A 17414-nucleotide genomic window follows, 5' to 3' on the forward strand; every position below is an offset into this window, starting at 1 on the left:
ATTTTAAATTAATTCAACTGAAGTGGAGTTAAATCAATTAGTTTTGCACTATTATAATGAATTGGTGATATTTTTTGAATTATTCCGTTTCATAGTCAAATAAACAAAACGTGCTGAAAATCACTGAACCGTATTAACTTGGCTTTACTAGACACGTTTCGACGGTATTTTCACTATTATTTATTTTTTCTTTTAAAAATGATACAAATTTTATTTTATCTAGTTCAATTCCAGACACGATTTTAATGACATTTCATAATTATGTGCACTTGAAACTTTGAAAAAAACGGAGACTGAATAAAAAATCTGTGAAACGAAATAGTGATTTAGTGATATTAAAATTGTGAATTTTTAATGATATTACATTTAAATATTATTTTAGAATACTCTTTTACGTTTTTTTGTAATATAACACTATTTAGATCTGATAAATTAATACTAAGTACAAATATCCTCATGTAGTAACCATAATCACAGAATATTAGATTTTCATTGTACTATTTTTTTAATATCTTTTTCTTCGACTAGGTAAGTGATTGCCCTAGCTTATAGACGCCTGCAACACCAGAAACAACGCAAGCCTATTGTCAACCCTACCTCCAATTCCTCCCAGGAGTTCTGGTCCTCTTAATCCCCCTCTACTCCAAGACACGTCTGCTTGAACGGCCATATCCAATGTATATTTTTTTTTTCTGATTAGAAATGGTTTAAAATTTTACATTATATACAGTATTGCGAACTAAGTTTTCTTTACGGTGACACGCGTTATAATTGTCTCTACAGTATATTCCTTTATACAGAAACACAAACTTAAAAGAAAACATACGTAGCACTGTTACATTTTAAGAGTAACACAAAATCCATTCTTGGAGAAAACAACAGAAACATAAAAGACACAGACGTCTCGATGTTCAAGACAAACTGTTAGAAACAACCCAATTCACTATAAACAACAGAACACGAAACGATTCTTCTGTCTCGACAACGTTTTATTTTCACTAATATAAGCCTTATTGTAAAAACAAAAGCTTCATTTTCAAATAAACACATCATTGTTTAACTTTGTGTTACGTGTGATGTGACGTTAAAATGACAATAAGTATGGTGCCAAAAACATTAAACGAAAAAATAAAAAGTCGTACGTTACTTCGTTTTTATACGGAAATAAACGGACTGAAAGTCGTTAAATACGAGTAGAAACCGGTAAAGTGTGAGTGAACACGCGTCATATGAGATCCGTTCCTTATATTAAAATATATTCTTAAACATCACTGTAATTATTCGCAAAGATTAAACGCCAGTCGCCTATAGGACCTGACATGAATATTTTTTTAAATAGTTGATTTGACTTTATGTCAGCTTGTTTAATTACAAGTGATTTCAAATGATTAATGCAATATTTGTTGCACCAAATTTTAGCTCTAGCCTTTCAATTGAGTGGCAGAAAATTAGCTTTGACGAACAAATTGATATTATACGTATGTCTACGATCTCAAAATGGTCGCATTATAAAACTTTTTCTATTTATAAAGATATGACTAAGTTTTCCGTCGTTAACTGTATTAAGTGTGAAAAATCCAACTGTACCTGAGACTTTGTATCATACATAAACGTATAAATCGAAGCACGTGAGCCAACAAGTTGACTGATACAATCTTAAAATAAAATAATAATTAAAAAAAAAAAAAAAACCCGCCTGCGTGAAGAACAACTAATAGAAAATCAACTAAAAAAGCTGGACCAAGATAAAAATGTATATTTAATAGCATCTAATTAAAGAACAATTATATTATAACAATTAAATAGTGGTCCGAAACGCCTTCTTACATGATATGTAAAATAATTACTAGTGATTTGACATTAAAATTAGTGCTGTGACACACTCATAACACTCTAAATCTGTAGCATCCCAACTGAGGAACTACCTCGACTTTTTTAAATTTTTAAATTTCTCGAGGGATTCAAATTGACAAAACAAGAGATGGCTTAGATTAATCTCATTGTAGCGTCGTTACGTGTCCATTTTAATAAGAACTCAGGGACCTACTATTCGCACTCATACTGGATTCCGCAACAATATTAATTATAAATAAATAAAAACAGTTCTACTTCTTGCACGAAAATTCCAAATTTGTAACTTAATATTATTACTAGTAATGTCTATGGGCTCTATTAAAATAATTTCTAAATAACAGTGATCAAGTCACAAATCTCTGGAGCAGTCCGACTGGGGTATTACCTTGACCTTACAGAAGATCACAGCTAAATAATACTACTTTCAAGCAGCGTTATGTTCCTGTTGGTAAATAAGATGGCCAGAGCTCCTGGGGGAATTTGGAGATGGGCTCGGCAACACGTTTGCGATGCTACTGGTGCTGCAGACATCTATAAGCTACGGTAATCGCTTATCATCAAGTTGGCCGTACTCTTGTTTGCCATCCTAATTATATAAAAAATTAGGAAATATTTAGCAAAACTATATAGAGAATCCGTCAGCACAAACGTCGCGAACCTGAAGTGACAAATGGGGGGAATACACAAGAGTTTATGGTTTTTCATAAATAAGTAAAGTTATATTTATAAGTCATCGCTCCCTGCAGCATAGAAATCTTAAATCCAATCTGGAAAAGCACAATTCAAACATTACAAACCAAACGACAACATCTGTAGAAATAGAAATATTTATTATGCATGGGATTGACCTCGAAACTGCTAGCGCTACAATTATGGTTATGGCAATTACTACACCAATCCATTACCAGTCAAGCAAAGTACCTATAAACCTAAAATATAGGCAAAAGTTAAAATACTTTATCAGCTTTATTGATGACCAAGATCGAAACGGGGAAAGTATTTTCGCTAAACGACATAAACTGGCCTATTGGCGATATTTGGAAACAATCTTGATACGTGGAAAAGAATGATGGCCAGATGGACATTAATGATACGGTGTGTATAACATACAAGCTTTACCAACTTTCCGTTTTGATATCTTATATATAAAATTCTCGTGTCACAATGCTAGTTACAATACTCCTCCGTAACAGCGGGACCGATTTTTATGAATTTTTGTGTGCATATCGAGTAGGTCTGAGAATCAGCCAACATCTATTTTTCATACCCATAGCTATAAGGGGGGAATTAAAGGGGTTAACAGCATATATGGCAAAACAACATTTGCGGGGTCAGCTAGTAATATTTTAATCGGTGCGTAAAGCAGTCTTACTATATGCCTATAACTTGTTTTTTTGTTTATTTTTAATTTGATTACTAATTAATCAGTTGAAATTTAAAATAATTCGTCATATGAGTGGCTTATAAGGAAAGCTTAATAATATTTCTTCACCTAATTGGATAACTGAAAAATAGTTACAAAAATGCAAAATGCAGTATTTATTGTCTAAAGTTAGTAATTAAATATTCGTAGTCAAAATTAAATTTTCACATCATCATCGAAAGCGTATGTACCTAAACATTTTGTACAATTTATTTGACCTTAAGTGTTCCAATTATGTTCTTCGCAAGAAGATAAGACATCATACATGTTGACTTACAAATTTCAATAAACGCGTCATAAATATTTCCGAGGACGAGAGAATATTGTGTGAGACAATGTTTTGCGGAGTTACACATGGCGAACAAACATTACGTTAAATATATTGCTTTCTGATTTTAAGGGTAAGGATCTTGTAATGAAACCACCCTTATAATATATTTTGTGATTATTACAATTCCATTTTTTTAACGTGTAATTGAAGATAATTACATTTTTTTTTTCTTCTAATTCCTCTATTTCTAGGCTGATCTTGTCTGTCAAATGCGTTTATGTGGTACAATTGTTACGTTATCTAAAGTTTCCTAATCTTCTGCATAATATTCTCCGATTTTCCGTTCTTTAAAATCTTCTACTAATATTAGGAAACTTAAAGTTGGCCGATTTGTCCAGCTAAGCCTAGCCTTAGTTTCTTCTAATATACACATAAATAATAATCTTCTCATTGTTTTTTTGCGGTAATTGTATAAATATTGAAGAAATTTGCAAATAATATTTTACTGTAGTTTCCATTAGCTGCTGATTGTTCGTGACCTTAAACCAACGGCACACCAGTTAATTTATTGTATATATATTGAAATCTATTCTCAATGTCTGTAAGTTATAGGATTATGTTATAGGAACTCAACCCTGTTTTTAGCTCAGAGGGTTGTGGGTTCGATTCCCATCCCGAGTCTGGGTGTAATATATATATTTATATATTATGTATTATTTATAAGTATGTTTATCGAAAAAAAAATTAAAAAATATGTACCAGTTGGCTGTTACCACACACCGGCATTGCTTACTTTAAAAATAAGCGAACGTGTGTGTATTGTGTAGATATTTATATTTATACATTGGGGGTCGATAAGAGAATTCAAATGAAACATAAAAGTATTTATAGTGGTACTTAGTTATAGTATATTCATTAAAAATCTCCAAATATAATGACGATTCGAAAATGCTTTTGAAGACAACTTGAAAAATATAATTTTTTGATTTTTAATTTATAAAAGACTAGCTTTTACCCGTGGCTTCGCTCGTATGGATTTTTTTTTTTAAAAACGAAAAAAAAAAGCGTAACAAACAAACTTATATTCACATTTATAATGTTAATATATAATGACAGAAAAAAATAACAATAAATATAGAAAAATCCCAAACAGCCTGAAACTATAGCCAATTGGATTGGATATTGACGTGACCGTCGATAATACAGTGCAACGGTATTATAGTACTTAGGGTTGGAACTTCATTACTGAATTGCTAGATGGCGTTAAAGTAGCTACATTTTGAGATTTTTTGCCAAACAATTTTTTTTATTTTTCGTGATTTTTTTTTTTCATAAAAAGTATCTTATGTTACTTCTAATACCTCCAAAAATATGTGTACAAAGTTTCATGATTATCGGTTGAGTAGTATTTGCGTGAAACCGTAACAAACTAACTTAAATTCACATTTATAATATTAGTAGGGATAGGGATATCAAAAAGATATAAGAAATAGAGTGTGTGCTTAAGACCGTAGCAATAAGGTGGAAGTGAAAACTTCATTGGTAATCGCAACCAAGCAATAACGGAATAAGTCCCGAGTTCACCCGATCAAGTCTTTCACCGCTCAGCAGCGAAGAGCAGCTGTCTGTATCTTTCTCGCTTTGTACACTCGACGGTCCCGAGTTCATCCGATCGAGCCGTCGCCTCAAACCGTGACGGATCAGCCTTACTTACTACCTACGAAAAATTGTGTGTGCGGTGCGCCAAAATTAGTTTTCACTTCAATAATATGATATGACTACTATTTAAGTGTAACGTATTTTAACCTTTACTACTACTATGTGTCGATATTTTAACAGACACTTCTACAGACGCAGATATATATACTTAAATTTATATCTATTTCTAGCCTAAATATTATCATACAATTAAAATCAAAATAACATTTAGGTCAATAGTTAATGCCATCGATATTATTTGTGACCGTAAAGACATAGTAACGATCATTATTCTTGGTTAAGAAATTACAAGCCAGTCTACAGATACTAGTGTGAAAGACTAAGCTTAAAACTACTAAAAAAATACTAAAAAGCAAAAGACCACGCCTAAGTAGTTAGGTATTGTTAAAACAGTAGTTAGGTTAGGTAGTAGTTAGTAGTAGTTAGGTTTATTTATTAGTAGTCTTTTTTTGCCCAGTTCTGATTAATAAAATATTTTTATAAGCTAGGTTTTCTATTTAGACCCTACTTGGGACCTTATTGAGAAATCCCGATGATAATTTATTATTTTGAATTGTAATTTCTCACTCCGGTCTTGCTCACGACCCATATAAAGCTATTTTAGTTATGTTTGGGATTTTCTAATTGGTTTCTTAGTCCTCATAATGTGTTTCTATTTATTAATGACTCGTTGGAACCCAATGTAGTCCAAAAGTATATACTAGACAATCACACAGCAATTTCTACATGATAAAATATTCGTTAGCCAAATGCATTGCATTAATTAGCTGCGTTGAATTCCAGCTATCCAGCCTCTGAACAAGTTCGTATTGGATTTCCGATTGAATTTGTATTAAACCACGAAATCTCCATTACTGTCCACAAATTAGCGCTACCGTTAATAAACAATACGGTTGTAAATAGTATTCAGTAATAAGATAAATCGTAACACGAGTTTGATTAATGACTCTTGGAATTGAGTCTGATAATCAACTATGTACAGGAAATAAATGAGTGTATACACACTCACACAATTTGTACCTATAATTCACAAGTATTAAGTAGGCAACTTAATCCGTGTACTATAAGTAAAAGCGTCTGATACATTTTTTCATAAATGTACATATTATACATCAAAAATATATAAATATTTTTAGAATAGTTAATCAAACCCGCAATCCTGGAGCGAAAAGCAAGATCATTGACAACTGCAAACGGGAACAATAGTCATTTGAAGTTTAGAAGAAATAATAGTTTCAACGGAAAAATGAAACTGTATGGGAACTCTCAAAATACACACGCGCGCACACACACACACACACACACACACACACACACACTAAACACTCACACATCCATACATACACGCGCGCGCGCGTACTTGCACACACGTGCACATTCATATTTACTGTATTTGTATTAACCTTTAAGCACACATTGAATTATGTGTCTAGACAAATCAGATCTAGAAACATTGCAAATTCACGTACCTATGTGTGAAATTCACGTGTGTAAAATTTCACGAAATGTTATAAATCAAGTTGTTCGCTGAAGCGCTAAGTTGGACTATTCAATTTGAAACTTTGGAAAATGTTTCACAGATATTCAGTGAAACGTTCCATTTGATATTTTCATTCCGCATTTATATTATATTTGAAGCAAAATATTTTATATTTGTGGTAAATATAAAATAAATGTGCTGACGGTTTGAATTATCGAATATATAACACGACTATAGTTTTTAATAATTACTGCTGATTTATAGATATATAAATGCACAAAAAAATTGTTGCTTGTAATCGATTGACAGAGTGTTAAATTTTGAAGACTTTTCTATTTGAGCATAATGTATTTTGTTTGATGGCCGCAGTAGATCTTTGGTAAGATTATATTTGAAAATTCATAGAATGAGATAGAATTTAGTTTGTTAAATTCATTGAAAAATATTTCTTAAGAATTCATTTCAGTAAAGTCTCGATAGTCTAATATTAGTCTAGTCAAATATTAGTTTTTAAAATATTAACAAAAAAATAAATGAAATAGTATTATTTAACGAATATGTTTGTATTACGAAACACTCAAGTGTTTGAGTCAAAACTGTTTTTTATTACTGTAATACACAGACAGTAATGAAACGTTCCCAATAGAAAGAGTAAGAAATTACGTTTATATGTCGGGAAATTTTCGGACAAGATGTCGTAAATTGGATAAATAAGCTTAGAATAGTTGACAAGGATGGATATTTACCTCCGTCAAGGGATGTGTGACCGAAACGTAAACAAAATACTGTTGAAAACAATACTCTTTTATCCTTTATAAAAATACAGAGCTTCATTGTTTTTTCCTTACACGTTAATTAACTAATTTTGGAGTTAACGACAATCGCACAGAAATTTTGCTATCTATTGCTTCTGTCAATTATAAATACTAGTGGTCGCTCAGTGGTCGACATTCGACCATAATTAATTTAAATTCAATGCTTAAACATTATTAAGGATTTATTCTCAAAGACTATACTTCTATAATAATAAACAAAAGAGTATATATGCGTGTGTCTGTCAAATTCATGGTAGTGTGTGTATTTTTTTTTTAATTATTTATTTAATGTATTTTTTATTTATAATTATAAAAAAAATATTAGTATTCTGCACTCCTTCTCTATATAAACTGTAAGTGTGTGAAATTTCATACTCGTTCGTCTGCGCAATTTTCGTAAAAAGGTGTACAAAGTTCACGTATATGTTACAAAATTTGTCATTACAGAGCTCTCAAAATAAAAAAATGTCTTCAGTCAAGTAGATTTAAAAAATACACGTCTGAAACATTGAGACAGAGTTGCATTAGTTTACTTGATTTGATTATTACTGGGAAGTGATAATTATCAACTAATATATGATTTTTTTTTTCATTTAATATATAGTTATAGAATATTTAGATATTTTTATGTTTGTATTATGCTAAGTTATTTTATCTGTGCTACTGATTCAAGTTCTACAATCTGCATCTGCATCACAACGACCAATCAAGTATAGTGCATCGAACTGGTGTTTGTGTTTTATCATTACATTAAATTGTGATTACTGTGATTACATTACACTGTGTACAATTACACTGTATAAAAATAGGACTAAGGATTTAAGAAAAAACTTCCTAATAATAACATAGATTGAGTGTATATTGTGAGTAAGCACATATACGGTATGTACATATACGGTAACTAGAAAATAACATACATATAAACATTTTTTTAAATATCATATCAAAAATGTACAAAAGTTGTACATATATTGTATATAACAAGTAAGTGTATATATAAACATAGATCATAATAATAATAATAATAATTAAGGTAAGGTGCAATATAATAAAAAATAAAAAATATAATAATATTAAAATAAAAGGGGAAAAAATAATTTATCTGTATCTTTTTGCATGTAAGATATCAATTAAGTTAACATAATTTTGGTCGGTGGACTCACGTCTGCATTAGGGACACTAAGATAGAATAATTGGTTTTCTTAATGGAAGCTGCAGTAGTGTAGATGTAGGTACCAAGTAACGATTACTAACAAAAATAGAAATTAGAGTAACAAAAGCACGGGCATTATAAGCCTGTGGATATATCTTTATATATTAAAAAAAATTGTGTTCGTGTGTTTGACAGATCTATTTTACTGAAACTAAACTGAGGTGGGGCACAGCAGAAAATTTCCTAGTCAAAATATGGAGCAGTCCGACAGGAAAAGTACCTCGACCTTACAGAATATCACAGCTAAATCTAGTCCCCATAGCTCGATTTAACACTTATAAGATAAATAAGTTCATTATGGCCAGTAAATGCAACAGCTGTGGTAAGTTCACATCTTCAGCAGATGGCGCTAAGTGCAGGAAATGCGCCCTTACTTTCCATCGTGGGTGTTTATCGAACTTGAGCCCTGGCAACACAGCTGCACCTAAATGGTTATGCAAAAGCTGTAAAAACAACGAAGGGTGTGCAAATGCCTTTTTGGATGATAATAGCGTTAGTAGTATCGAAGCTATGACAAAAGCAATTGAACTCCTACGCACAGAGCTATCGGCTTGCACAAAGGAGATGTGTTCGTTTAGGCAGGAAATTGGCTCCATTAGATCAAGTTTGGTTGAGTTTAACAGCCGCATCTAAGTTAGAAAGGGAAAAAGAGATCCTAGACACTAATGAAAACGCCATAGCCCAGCTGAGAGCGGATATTAATGAGCGAGATCAGGAGCTGTTGCTAAATGACATAGAGATCACCGGTATAACGGAGCTCGACGGCGAAAATCTTACGCACGTAGTCAACCTGGTTGGTAATAAAATAGGGGTTAACATCGATGAACGCGATATAGTGAGTGTGCAGCGCGCCGGTCCCCGCCGAACTTCATCTCCATCGACTCGGCCTCGAACCCGCGCCATCTGTGTGCGCCTGGCCCGACGTACTGTCCGCGACGAGATACTGCGCGCGGCGTGCGTAAGACGGGGGGCGGACTCGGCCGGCTTCAACATTGATGCACAGCCACGACGATTTTACGTCAATGAGCGTCTCACTCGCACCAACCGTCCATTATTTTACGCTGCTCGCGCTAAAGCTAAGGAAGCGGGTTGGCGGTACGTATGGACGCGAAATGGGCGCATATTCGCGCGCCGAGATGCTGGTTTAAATAATATTAAACATCGTATTGGATCTATCAATGACATTGAAAAGGTTTTTTGTGTATAGTTTGTTTGTATAATATTTTATCCCTTCTATATATTGTATGTAATGGAAATATTGTTGTTGTTTTTTGTACTGATTTTTATGTTTTAAAAACTTGTTACCTGGAAATAACTATGGTTAAACGTTCATATCCCATATTGGCGGTGATTATTGCCTATGTCATCACGTCTCACAAAAATAGTGTGATATGCTTTATGGCTTTCGATGTAATCATTAAGTATTATTCTATTATAATACTATGCAAACACAACGATTTTTATGATACATTACTTTATTTTGGGGGTACTTCTGCTTCGTATATTACCAAACATTATTTTAATTACTGTTTACTTTATATGTTGATATGCTATATTGTGATAGTTGATATTATTATATCTTATTATAAATATATATTATTTTATGTTTTTTATGCGAAATTTTATATAGAGAGGTATACTGCGTATTATGTTGTTAGTTTATTTTTTAATAATGGTTGTTATTAATGGCTCCAGATAAATATATTCGTTTTGGTTTAATTAACCCTCGCTCCTTGGGTACGGGTCATGAGGAACTTGTGGTTGCGTTGCGGAAACATGGAGTCGACATTTGTGCATTGAACGAAACATGGCTTAAAGAGGGAGAGGACGCCATTGCCCCAAAGATAGCTGGATACCACCTTCAACACGTTCCTCGACCTTCTAGTATACGTGGTCGAGGTGGCGGTGTTGGTTTCTACTGTAAGTGTGAACTGCCCGTCCGCATCCTCAGGCATCCAATCACAAACACTGTTGAGCAAATGTGGCTTCAGGTAAGAATAAATTGTAAAAAGGTTGCTGTTGGCACCGCTTATCGTCCACCCTGGCTATGTGCGCAGACATTCGTTAACGCACTGAGTGAATCAATCAGTTCGTTTTCATGGCATGATTATATCATCCTTCTCGGCGACTTCAATATTAACGTACTGAACGCTAGAGAGAGTAACACGCTATTACTCAATGATCTCTTGTCCAGCTTCGGCCTTCACCAGTTCGTCACTGAGCCCACACATTTCTCCGCTCATGTAAATACCTTGCTCGATCTCGTTTGCACTGATGCAAGCGTGACACGAGTATGGGTTGATCATATGCCTTCACTCAGTGACCATGCGTTGGTCGTGTGTGAGCTGGATATGCCCAAGATAAAAAAGCGCCCGAAAACCTTGTGTTATAGGCCTATTAAAGACATAGATCTATCACTTTTTGATAATTACATGGGATCAGTCAATTGGAGTGCTATGAATGAAGGGGTGAGTATTAATGAAACAGCTAAATATATCTCCTCTAATTTGCTTAGAGTTTTTGACTGTCTTGTCCCCAAAAAAAAAGGTTACCATTAGGGAAAAGAGCTACCCTTGGATAACTTATAATATTCGTATAATGATGAAACATCGCGATAAGGCCCATCGGGAAGCACGTTCATCTAAGAGTTTGTCCAAGCTAAACTACTACAAGGAACTTAAGAATCTCGTAGCGCAGGCCATCAACGCCGAAAAAGAAGCCTATTTAAAAAAATATATTTGCTCCAACATACAAAACCCTAGAACCATGTGGAAACACATTAAAGAAAATGTAAACTTTAAAAATACTGATGTGCCCCTTCCTATAAATTTGCGTGATGCGGAGAAGTTAAATAAACATTTTATGAACGTTCCAGGTGATAATATAGTAGATTCATCATATATAGACTACTATCTTAAAAACAAATATGATTCGTCAAGTACTTTTAGTTTGCATGTTGTGACGGAGGGAGAGGTCGCCACCATTGTTCGGGAATTGCGTTCTAACGCCGTCGGCGTGGATGGCATTTCACTGGATATGCTACTTTTATCTATTCCGTACACACTAAACTCTTTTACCAACTTAGTAAATAGAAGCATCTTATCCTCAACTTTCCCCGAGATGTGGCGTGATGCTGTGGTGCGTCCTATTCCTAAAACTTCCCACCCTTCGGAATTTAAAGATCTACGTCCAATAAGCATATTGTCGTGTCCCTCAAAAATCTTGGAAAAAATTGTCTGCAAGCAACTCACTGAATACGTAGAAAGTAGAAGCATCCTACCCGTAATGCAGTCTGGTTTTAGGAAGCACCACAGCACTACGACCGCTCTTGTGAGTGTGATCGATGACATACTTCATGCCCAGGATAGCGGAAATGTTACTGTTGTTGTATTTCTTGATTTTTCTCGGGCGTTTGATGCTATTAATATTGACTTGCTTTTAGCAAAACTCCGATTTTACGGATTGGATGAGTCCACTGTTCTGTGGTTTGCCAGTTATCTACAAGATAGATACCAAGTTGTAGAAATAAAAACAGAGGAGGGAAATGTGATTTCCTCGCGACGTAGCCCAGTTAAAAGAGGAGTGCCTCGGGGTTCCATACTGGGGCCAATCTTGTTTAGCATTTACTCCGCCGACGTCACTAGGTGCATACAAAATTGTAAATTTCATATTTATGCTGACGACATTCAGATATATTTTTCTTTTCGATCCCATGACGTTGCACCCTCTTTGGGTAAAATTAACGGTGATCTGGATAGGATTTTTGACTGGGCCAAGTCAAATGCTTTGGTTTTGAACCCCAATAAAACGAAGTATATGATAATCGGTACGCGAAAGCAGGTACAAAAAGTCCAGGACTTTGATCCACTGATTGCTGTTAATGGCTGCAAAATCGACAGAGTATCAGAAGCTCGTAATTTGGGGCTTCTGATGGATGAAAATCTGCGATTCGAAAAACATGTTTCAAAGTTAGTACGTAATTGTTTTTTCCGTTTGAAAGTTATGTATCGAATTAGGAAGTCACTGAGTGAAGAACTACGCATTAGACTATGTGAAGCTTTGGTCCTCTCTCAGTTTAATTACATCGATGCCGTTATAGGTCCAAGGCTATTAGAGCGCACGAAAAGATCGATACAACGGGTTCAGAACGCCTGTGCACGTTATTGTTTTCAGATACCGCGGCGGGATCACGTTAATCCTTTCATAAATCGGGCATCTATATTAAAAATGGAAAGTCGTAGGCAGTTACATCTTGCCACAATGCTGTTTGGCATAATTAAACACGGTGTACCTGTCTATTTATTCGAGAGGTTGGAGTGGGCGAGAGACATTAACACCACACATTTTACACGGTTTACTCACTGCGCACTGTCTATGCCGGTTCACCGCACGGCAGCATTTAGGGGTTGCTTTAAATACGCAGCAACCAAGTGCTGGAACAACCTCCCTCCTCCTCTGCGGGACCTTTGTACTAAAGCAAGCTTCAAGCGTCAATATAAAAAGTATTTATTGGAGGTACAAAAGAAAGATTAGTTTTTTTTTCTCTGTAGCTGTGAATTTTTTTTTTCTCTCTTTTCTTTTAAATGCTTATGCGAGTATAATGTTTATTTAAGTATCTATCTCATTTCTATAATAAGTATTTTATTCTGGAAGCGTTTTCCTTGTAGTGCCAGTATTTCTATAGAACCTAGTAAATCCTATATGTATCCATTTATAATTATGTGTTTATATAATAAGCAAGTATGTTTATGAGTATATATTTATATTTCAATTTATTCAATATAATTATGTATTAGATCGAATAAACGTATTATGCGGTATACTTTTTTGTGTTGTTCATATCGCGTTTTTTTCCTTTATTAGTATGTATTGTTTTACAAAATTTTATATAATCTATAGATTTCTATGTTTATGTATGTATCCATGTGTATGTGTATTTCTATCAGAGTGCCGCCAAAATGAAAATTAATTACAAAACTTAGGGTGGTCCTGAAAACCAGTGTTGGGACTAACAGTCCTAACGTAAACTGAAGTCACACCTTTTTGTGAGGCATGCTGCAAACTTATATAAACAATGTATTTGGTTAAATACTTTAAACCGATAAGCTTATGTTGTATCTCTTTTTTTGTTTTGTTTTACGTTTTACTCTTTGTATTTAGTCCTTGTTGTAAATTATGTACTATGTGTTTTCTTTTTATACGATTTTAACCTGATGCAGTGTGTTTTCACAAATAAATTTATTATTATTATTATTATTATTATTAAATAATACTGGTTTCAAGCAGTGTTGTGTTCCAGTTGGTGAGTAAGGTGACCTGATCTCTTGGGGGGGAATTGGGGATAGGGTCGGCCACGCGCTTGCGATGCTTCTGGTGTTGCACACGTCTATAATTTACGATAATCGCTTACCACCAGATGAGCCGTACGCCTGTTTGCGGATCTAGTTGTATAAAACAAAAAAAAAAAATCAACAAATACACTAGCATCTACATGGTATGCTTTGTTTGTATTTAATTCAAAGTCGTTTTCAGTTTACATTGACAATTAATAAAATGGAAACTTCATCACTTATTCATTCATTTCGTATTTAACAGACATTAACTCCAGTTATTGTCTGTTAAATATATAATAGATAAAGATAAAGTATATAATAAATAAATAATAGATAAAGTAATGGTTTTTATTTATTTAATTGAAACACTAAATACAGCAAAAATCAGACTACGAAACAAGTCTAGTTGTACACAAACTCACTTGAACGCCACTACATATTTCAAAGTACCCGCACTCCGTTAATAAAATTTCTTTATGAATGTCAACAAAACTGAAAAGTGCTTACTCGTTCAAGTACAACGAGTATAAAAGCACCCATATTACAAAGAAAATAAGGTCCATATTGCTACAATTTTAATTTACTAGTTCACATTCATATTTCATAGAGGTCTTGTAAAATCAACACCGTACTATATTTTCCAGAGAAATGTCTTTTTAGCTCTGAATCTTTAGTTCATGAGCTGCGAGATATGTGAACTACATGTTGAAAGTTTCTTAAAAATGTATCTCTGTGTACTTAAGGACATTTAAAATATACACATTATTATATATAGCTATATATTAGAACATGTACATATTTTTAAATGTCGAACATATTTGTCACTCATTGTTTATTGCTAAATTGATAATAGTTGGCATCATGTCAAATATTTATTTATTTATTTTGAGAACGGTACAGAAACAATTACAAGGATAACAGCATAGCATAAAACAGAAAAATAGATACAAATTGTCCCCTATATGTCTCACTAAGAACACGGGGATAAGATTTACAGCAAGGACAGTAAAGATGATTAGTTATTACTATTAATGATTCATTTGAGCTAATGATTAATTCTACCTTGTGGCTACGGTACTAAAAAATATAGCCACCCCCTTTCTTCCCGTAGGTGTTGTAAGAGGCGACTAAGGGATAACACAGTTCCACTACCACATTGGAACTTAAAAAGCTGACCGATGGTGGGATGGCTATCCCATCCAACTGCTGGCTTTGAAATACACAGGCCGAAGACGGGCAGCAGCGTCTTCGGTGCGACAAAGTCAGCCCTGCGGTCACCAACCCGCCTGCCCAGCGTGGTGACTATGGGCAACACACATGAGTTCACGCCATTTTTGGCGCGAATTTATGGAGGCCTATGTCCAGCAGTGGACTGTATAGGCTGTAATGATGTAATGATGAATGATTAATTAATTGATCTAAGCAAATAACTTCCTAACTTTAGTTTTAAAAAGATGCCGGGAGCATGAAAAAAATATCTATTTCATTAAATAAACTATTGTTTAGGACACGCATTCTGTGAAGTGGCGCGCGTTGACCTATATTTGTTCTAGTTAATTCTATGTGTAAAAGGTTTTAACCGAGGTTGTTTCAATACTGACAAACAAATATGATTTAATTTGGTTCACAATTGAACACATCGTAAAGCACGGGGTGCTTTCACACACAACACATGCTACATTAATATTGACCTATAGTTTCGAAACAGTGGCAGTGGGCTGGTCACTTGTGTCGCAGGATCGATGGCCGCTGGAGCAGGAGTGTCTTGGAGACCACGTCTTTGTAAACGTAGTGTAGGACGACCCCCGGCCCGATGGACCAATGATCTACGTAAGATTGCCGGTGGTGGCTGGATGAGAATTGCAGAAAACCGGGATATTTGGCACTAGCTCGGTGAGGCCGATGTCCAGCAGTGGACTGCAATAAGCTGAACTGATGATGAGTGTGAGTTTCGTAACATTATGCCTAATTTAACTGAGGTAGGGCACAGCAGAACTGAGTTAGGGTACAGAAGGAATTTCCTGCTCAAAATATGGAGCAGCCCGACTGGGGTAGTAGCTCGATCTTACAGAAGATCACAGCAAAAAAATACTGTTTTCAAGCAGAATTGTGTTCCTGTTGGTGAGTAAGGTGACCAGAGCTCCTGGGGGGATTGGGGATTGGGTCGGTAACGCGCTTGCGATACTTCTGGTGTTGCAGGCGTCTATAAGCTACGGTAATCGCTCACCATCAGATGAGCCCTACGCTTGTTTGCCGACCTAGTGACATAAAAAAAAATCGAGCCAAAAATCACTCAGTGAATGAAAAAAAAGCCGTGTTCAACATATTTCTACCAATGATCTTTTTACCAATGATGAAAAATAAGATAAAAAGAATAAGAATTGTCAAGTAAATGCGCATTATCAAAGATTACTCCAAAAGTTGTAATCAGATCTCGATGAAATTTTAATGTGACCACATGATAAACATCAGCTTTCGATTAAATTAAAAATCATTAAAATCGGTACACACAGTCAAAAGTTATGTGGATTTTCGAGAGTTTCCCACAATTTCTCTAGGATTCCATCATCAGATCCTGGTTAAAAAAAAAATATATATATAATGTAATATATATATATATATATATATACGGTCGAAGTCGGTTAAAATGGCAAAAGGCTGGTTGTATTTCTATTTGTGATTTTCGACTGTTAATAGATCCCTACCAGCTATATACATTTAAAATTCCACTAGTTATTCTTGCATCTGACATTGTTGTGCTATCAAACTATTGCATCTCTAAAACAAGTATAGTAATAATTTTGAAACTAAAAACTTAGCCGCTCAAGCTGATATTTACTACGACAATTCTTTAATATATTCCAAGATAAGTGACATTAAATGAGAAATAAAAATAGGATATAAGGAACAAAAGAAGACCTTATCGACCTTACCGATCTATTCCAGATAAACTCAGGTAAAAATCTATATGTGTGAGGTGATATTCTGTAAGGATTATTTAGTTCCCTAGTTGGGCTGCTCGAAAATTTTAAGCAAGATATTTCCTGCTATGCCCTGCCGTGATAAACCTCATATTACATCAACTATTTATATACTTAAGAAAAACGGGTGTGCTTTAGACCACACGACTGAAGTAAAACTTACGAAACGTAACTCTCTCTCTTTCTATCTTCACTAACTTATATCTCCCTCTCAACTTCCGTTCGCTTCGCGGAACGAACTTTTCGTAACACTCTCGTCACACATTCACCAGCTTATTCCCTAATTCAAACGTGCAAAAAAAAAGATTTACTTCAAAATAAGTCA

At 34.4% G+C, this 17414-nt stretch overlaps 1 long non-coding RNA gene across 1 annotated transcript; it reads right to left on the minus strand.

Annotated features, from left to right (window-relative positions):
• Window positions 1–2269: 2269 nt before the first annotated feature.
• On the minus strand, window positions 2270–17070 carry LOC123660243. The gene is made up of 3 exons (XR_006744153.1): window positions 17061–17070; window positions 12815–12822; window positions 2270–2392 (listed from the first exon to the last, which is right to left on the minus strand). It is a non-coding gene; the product is annotated as an uncharacterized LOC123660243 (long non-coding RNA).
• Window positions 17071–17414: the final 344 nt, after the last annotated feature.

Source organism: Melitaea cinxia, chromosome 15 (assembly GCF_905220565.1).
Source record: "Melitaea cinxia chromosome 15, ilMelCinx1.1, whole genome shotgun sequence".
Taxonomy (NCBI): domain Eukaryota; kingdom Metazoa; phylum Arthropoda; class Insecta; order Lepidoptera; family Nymphalidae; genus Melitaea; species Melitaea cinxia.